This window comes from Ranitomeya imitator, chromosome 2 (assembly GCF_032444005.1).
Source record: "Ranitomeya imitator isolate aRanImi1 chromosome 2, aRanImi1.pri, whole genome shotgun sequence".
NCBI lineage: Eukaryota > Metazoa > Chordata > Amphibia > Anura > Dendrobatidae > Ranitomeya > Ranitomeya imitator.
Genome location: NC_091283.1, coordinates 269,988,645 through 269,996,801, shown reverse-complemented (window position 1 = coordinate 269,996,801; position 8,157 = coordinate 269,988,645).

Below are 8,157 nucleotides of genomic sequence, written 5' to 3'. Positions count from 1 at the left end.
ACCCCATAACCCAATATAAGAGCCCACCACTCATCATACACCCCATACCCCAATATAAGAGCCCACCACTCATCATGCACCTTATACTCCAATACAAGAGCCCACCACTCATTATACACCCCAAATCCCAATATAAGAGCCCATCACCCATCATGCACCCCATAACCCAATATAAGAGCCCACCACTTACACCCCATACCCCAATATAAGAGCCCACCACTCACCATACACCCCATACCCCAATATAAGAGCCCACAACTCATCATACATCCCATATCCCTATATAAGAGCCCACCACCCATCATACACCCCATACCTCAATATAAGAGCCCACCACTCATACACCCCACACCCCAATATAAGAGCCCACCACTCACCATACACCCCATACCCCAACATAAGAGCCCACCATTCACCATACACCCCATACCCCAACATAAGAGCCCACCACTCACCATACACCCCATACCCCAATATAAGAGCCCACCGCTCACCGTACACCCCATACCCCAATATAAGAGCCCACCACTCACCATACACCCCATATCCCAATATAAGAGCCCACCTCTCACCATACACCCCATACCCCAATATAAGAGCCCATCACTCACCATACACCCCATACCCCAACATAAGAGCCCACCACTCACCATACACCCCATATCCCAATATAAGAGCCCACCACTCACCATACACCCCATATCCCAATATAAGAGCCCACCACTCATCTTACACCCCATACCCTAATTTAAGAGCCCACCACTCATCATACACCCCATACCCCAATATAAGAGCCCACCACTCACCATACACCCCATATCCCAATATAAGAGCCCACCTCTCACCATACACCCCATACCCCAATATAAGAGCCCACCACCCACCATACACCCCATATCCCAATAAAAGAGCCCACCACTCATACACCCCATACCCCAATATAAGAGCCCACCACTCACCATACACCCCATACCCCAATATAAGAGCCCACCACTCACCATACACCCCATACCCCAATATAAGAGCCCACCACTCATCATACATCCCATACCCCAATATAAGAGCCCACCACTCATCATACACCCCCTACCCCAATGTAAGAGCCAACAACTTATTATACACCCCATATCCCAAAATAAGAGCCCACCACTCACCATACACCCCATAACCCAATATAAGAGCCCACCACTCACCATACACCCCATACCCCAATATAAGAGCCCACCACCCACCATACACCCCATATCCCAATAAAAGAGCCCACCACTCATACACCCCATACCCCAATATAAGAGCCCACCACTCACCATACACCCCATACCCCAATATAAGAGCCCACCACTCACCATACACCCCATACCCCAATATAAGAGCCCACCACTCATCATACATCCCATACCCCAATATAAGAGCCCACCACTCATCATACACCCCCTACCCCAATATAAGAGCCCACCACTCACCATACACCCCATAACACAGTATAAGAGCCCACCACCCATCATACACCCCATAACCCAATATAAGAGCCCATCATACACCCCATACCCCCAATTTAGGAGCCCACCACTCATCATACACCCCATACCCCAATATAAGAGCCCACCACTCATTATGCACCCCATAACCCAATATAAGAGCCCACCACTCATCATACACCCCATACCCCAATATAAGAGCCCACCACTCATCATGCACCTTATACTCCAATACAAGAGCCCACCACTCATTATACACCCCAAATCCCAATATAAGAGCCCATCACCCATCATGCACCCCATAACCCAATATAAGAGCCCACCACTTACACCCCATACCCCAATATAAGAGCCCACCACTCACCATACACCCCATACCCCAATATAAGAGCCCACAACTCATCATACATCCCATATCCCTATATAAGAGCCCACCACCCATCATACACCCCATACCTCAATATAAGAGCCCACCACTCACCATACACCCCATACCCCAACATAAGAGCCCACCACTCACCATACACCCCATACCCCAATATAAGAGCCCACCACTCACCGTACACCCCATACCCCAATATAAGAGCCCACCACTCACCATACACCCCATATCCCAATATAAGAGCCCACCTCTCACCATACACCCCATACCCCAATATAAGAGCCCATCACTCACCATACACCCCATACCCCAACATAAGAGCCCACCACTCACCATACACCCCATATCCCAATATAAGAGCCCACCACTCACCATACACCCCATATCCCAATATAAGAGCCCACCACTCATCTTACACCCCATACCCTAATTTAAGAGCCCACCACTCATCATACACCCCATACCCCAATATAAGAGCCCACCACTCACCATACACCCCATATCCCAATATAAGAGCCCACCTCTCACCATACACCCCATACCCCAATATAAGAGCCCATCACTCACCATACACCCCATACCCCAACATAAGAGCCCACCACTCACCATACACCCCATACCCCAATATAAAAGCCCACCACTCACCGTACACCCGATATCCCAATATAAGAGCCCACCACTCACCATACACCCCATATCCCAATATAAGAGCCCACCACTCATCTTACACCCCATACCCTAATTTAAGAGCCCACCACTCATCATACACCCCATACCCCAATATAAGAGCCCGCCACTCACTATGCACCCCATACCCCAATATAAGAGCCAACCACATATCATACACCCCATACCCCAGTATAAGAGCCCACCACTCATCATTCACCTTATACCCCAATGTAAGAGCCCACCACTCACCATACACCCCATACCCAAATATAAGAGCCCACCACTCACCATACACCCCATATCCCAATATAAGAGCCCACCACTCATCATACACATCAAACCCCAATGTTAGAGCCCACCACCCATCATACATCCCATACCCCAATTTGAGAGCCCACCACTCATCATACACCCCATACCCCAATATAAGAGCCCACCACTCATTATGCACCCCATACCCCAATATAAGAGCCCACCACTCATCATGCACCCCATACCCCAATGTAAGAGCCCACCACTCATTATGCACCCCATAACCCAATATAAGAACCCACCACTCATCATACACCCCATACCCTAATATAAGAGCCCACCACTCATCATGCACCCCATACCCCAATATAAGAGCCCACCACTCATTATACACCCAAAACCCCAATATAAGAGCCCACCACTTATACACCCCATACCCCAATATATGAGACCACCACTCATCATTCACCCTACACCCCAATACAAGAGCCCACCACTCATTATACACCCAATACAAGAGCCCACCACTCATTATACACCACAAACCCCAATATAAGAGCCCACCACTCATACACCCAATACCCCAATATAAGAGCCCACCACTCATCATACACCCCAAACCCCAATATAAGAGCCCATCACTCACCATACACCCCATAACCCAGTATAAGAGCCCACCACCCATCATACACCCCATACCCCAATATAAGAGCCCACCACTCAACATGCACCCCATACCCCAATATAAGAGCCCACTACTCATTATACACCCCAAACCCCTATATAAGAGCCCACCACTCATACACCCCATACCCCAATATAAGAGCCCACCACTCATCATTCACCCCATACCCCAATATAAGAGCCCACCACTCATCATTCACCCCATACCCCAATATAAGAGCCCACCACTCATCATGCACCCCATACCCCAATATAAGAGCCCACCAATCATCATTCACCCCATATCCCAATATAAGAGCCCACCACTCATCATACATCCCATACCCCAATATAAGAGCCCACCACTCATCATTCACCCCATACCCCAATATAAGAGCCCACCACTCATCATACACCCCACACCCCAATATAAGAGCCCACCACTCATCATTCACCCCATACCCCAATATAAGAACACACCACTCACCATACACCCCATAACCCAATATAAGAGCCCATCACCCATCATACACCCCATAACCCAATATAAGAGACCACCACTCACCATACACCCCATAACCCAATATAAGAGCCCACCACTCATCATGCACCCCATACCCAAATACAAGAGCCCACCACTCATTATACACCCCAAACCCCAATATAAGAGCCCACCACTCATACACCCCATACCCCAATATAAGAGCCCACCACTCATCATACACCCCAAACCCCAATATAAGAGCCCATCACTCACCATACACCCCCTAACCCAGTATAAGAGCCCACCACCCATCGTACACCCCATAACCCAATATAAGAGCCCACCACTCATCATACACCCCATACCCCAATATAAGAGCCCACCACTCATCATGCACCCCATACCCCAATATAAGAGCCCACCACTCATTATACACCCCAAACCCCAATATAAAAGCCCACCACTCATACACCCCATACCCCAATATAAGAGCCCACCACTCACCATACACCCCATAACCCAATATAAGAGCCCACCACTCACCATACACCCCATAACCCAATATAAGAGCCCATCATACACTCCATACCCCAATTTAAGAGCCCACCACTCATCATACACCCCATACCCCAATTTAAGAGCCCACCACTCATTATGCACCCCATAACCCAATATAAGAGCCCACCACTCATCATACACCCCAAACCCCAATAGAAGAGCCCACCACTCATCATACACCCCATACCCCAATATAAGAGCCCACCACTCATTATACACCCCAAACCCCAATATAAGAGCCCACCACTCACCATACACCCCATATCCCAATATAAGAGCCCACCACTCATCATACACCCCAAACCCCAATATAAGAGCCCACCACTCATCATGCACCCCATAACCCAATATAAGAGCCCATCATATACCCCAATTTAAGAGCCCACCACTCATCATACACCCCATACCCAAATATAAGAGCCCACCACTCATTATGCACCCCATAACCCAATATAAGAGCCCACCACTCATCATACACCCCATACCCCAATATAAGAGCCCACCACTCATCATGCACCCTATACCCCAATACAAGAGCCCACCACTCATCATTCACCCCATACCCCAATATAAGAGCCCACCACTCATCATTCACCCCATACAAGAGCCCACCACTCATCATACACCCCATACCCCAATATAAGAGCCCACCACTCATCATTCACCCCATACCCCAATATATGAGCCCACCACTCACCATACACCCCATAACCAAATATAAGAGCCCATCACTCACCATACACCCCCTAACCCAGTATAAGAGCCCACCACCCATCATGCAACCCATAACCCAATATAAGAGCCCACCACCCATCATACACCCCATAACCCAATATAAGAGCTCATCATACACCCCATACCCCAATTTAAGAGCCCACTCATTATACACCCAAACCCCAATATAAGAGCCCACCACTCATCATGCACCCCATACCCCAATATAAGAGCCCACCACTCATCATACACCCCATACCCCAATATAAGAGCCCACCACTCATTATACACCCCATACCCCAATACAAGAGCCCACCACTCATTATACACCCCAAACCCCAATATAAGAGCCCACCACTCATACACCCCATACCCCAATATAAGAGCCCACCACTCATCATTCACCCCATACCCCAGTATAAGAGCCCACCACTCATCATGCACCCCATACCCCAATATAAGAGCCTACCACTCATCATTCACCCCATACCCCAATATAAGAGCCCACCACTCATCATGCACCCCATACCCCAAAATAAGAGCCCACCACTCATTATACACCCAAACCCCAATATAAGAGCCCACCACTCATCATGCAACCCATACCCCAATATAAGAGCCCACCACTCATCATTCACCCCATACCCCAATATAAGAGCCCACCACTCATCATACACCCCATACCCCAATATAAGAGCCCACCACTCATCATTCACCCCATACCCCAATATAAGAACCCACCACCCATCATGCAACCCATAACCCAATATAAGAGCCCACCACCCATCATACACCCCATAACCCAATATAAGAGCCCACCACTCACCATACACCCCATAACCCAATATAAGAGCCCACCACTCACCATACACCCCATAACACAGTATAAGAGCCCACCACTCATCATGCACCCCATACCCCAATATAAGAGCCCACCACTCATCATACACCCCATACCCCAATTTAAGAGCCCACCACTCATTATGCACCCCATAACCCAATATAAGAGCCCACCACTCATCATACACCCCAAACCCCAATATAAGAGCCCACCACTCATCATACACCCCATACCCCTATATAAGAGCCCACCACTCATTATACACCCCAAACCCCAATATAAGAGCCCACCACTCTTACACCCCATACCCCAATATAAGAGCCCACCACTCATCATACACCCCAAACCCCAATATAAGAGCCCATCACTCACCATACACCCCCTAACCCAGTATATGAGCCCACCACCCATCGTACACCCCATAACCCAATATAAGAGCCCACCACTCATCATACACCCCATACCCCAATATAAGAGCCCACCACTCATCATGCACCCCATACCCCAATATAAGAGCCCACCACTCATTATACACCCCAAACCCCAATATAAGAACCCACCACTCATACACCCCATACCCCAATATAAGAGCCCACCACTCATCATTCACCCCATACCCCAATATAAGAGCCCACCACTCATCATTCACCCCATACCCCAATATAAGAGCCCACCACTCATCATACACCCCATACCCCAATATAAGAGCCCACCACTCATCATTCACCCCATACCCCAATATAAGAACCGACCACCCATCATGCAACCCATAACCCAATATAAGAGCCCACCACCCATCATACACCCCATAACCCAATATAAGAGCCCACCACTCACCATACACCCCATAACCCAATATAAGAGCCCATCATACACTCCATACCCCAATTTAAGAGCCCACCACTCATCATACACCCCATACCCCAATTTAAGAGCCCACCACTCATTATGCACCCCATAACCCAATATAAGAGCCCACCACTCATCATACACCCCGTACCCCAATATAAGAGCCCACCACTCATCATACACCCCAAACCCCAATATAAGAGCCCACCACTCATCATATACCCCATACCCCAATATAAGAGCCCACCACTCATTATACACCCCAAACCCCAATATAAGAGCCCAACACTCACCATACACCCCATATCCCAATATAAGAGCCCACCACTCATCATACACCCCAAACCCCAATATAAGAGCCCACCACTCATCATACACCCCAAACCCCAATATAAGAGCCCACCACTCATCATACACCCCATACCCCAATATAAGAGCCCACCACTCATTATACACCCCAAACCCCAATATAAGAGCCCACCACTCACCATACACCCCATATCCCAATATAAGAGCCCACCACTCATCATACACCCCAAACCCCAATATAAGAGCCCACCACCCATCATACACCCCATACCCCAATTTAAGAGCCCACCACTCATCATACACCCCTTACCCCAATATAAGAGCACACCACTCATTATGCACCCCATAACCCAATATAAGAGCCCACCACTCATCATACACCCCATACCCCAATATAAGAGCCCACCACTCATCATACACCCCAAACCCCAATATAAGAGCCCATCACTCACCATACACCCCCTAACCCAGTATAAGAGCCCACCACCCATCGTACACCCCATAACCCAATATAAGAGCCCACCACTCATCATACACCCCATACCCCAATATAAGAGCCCACCACTCATCATGCACCCCATACCCCAATATAAGAGCCCACCACTCATTATACACCCCAAACCCCAATATAAGAGCCCACCACTCATACACCCCATACCCCAATATAAGAGCCCACCACTCATCATTCACCCCATACCCCAATATAAGAGCCCACCACTCATCATTCACCCCATACCCCAATATAAGAGCCCACCACTCATCATACACCCCATACCCCAATATAAGAGCCCACCACTCATCATTCACCCCATACCCCAATATAAGAGCCCACCACTCATCATTCACCCCATACCCCAATATAAGAGCCCACCACTCATCATTCACCCCATACCCCAATATAAGAACCGACCACCCATCATGCAACCCATAACCCAATATAAGAGCCCACCACCCATCA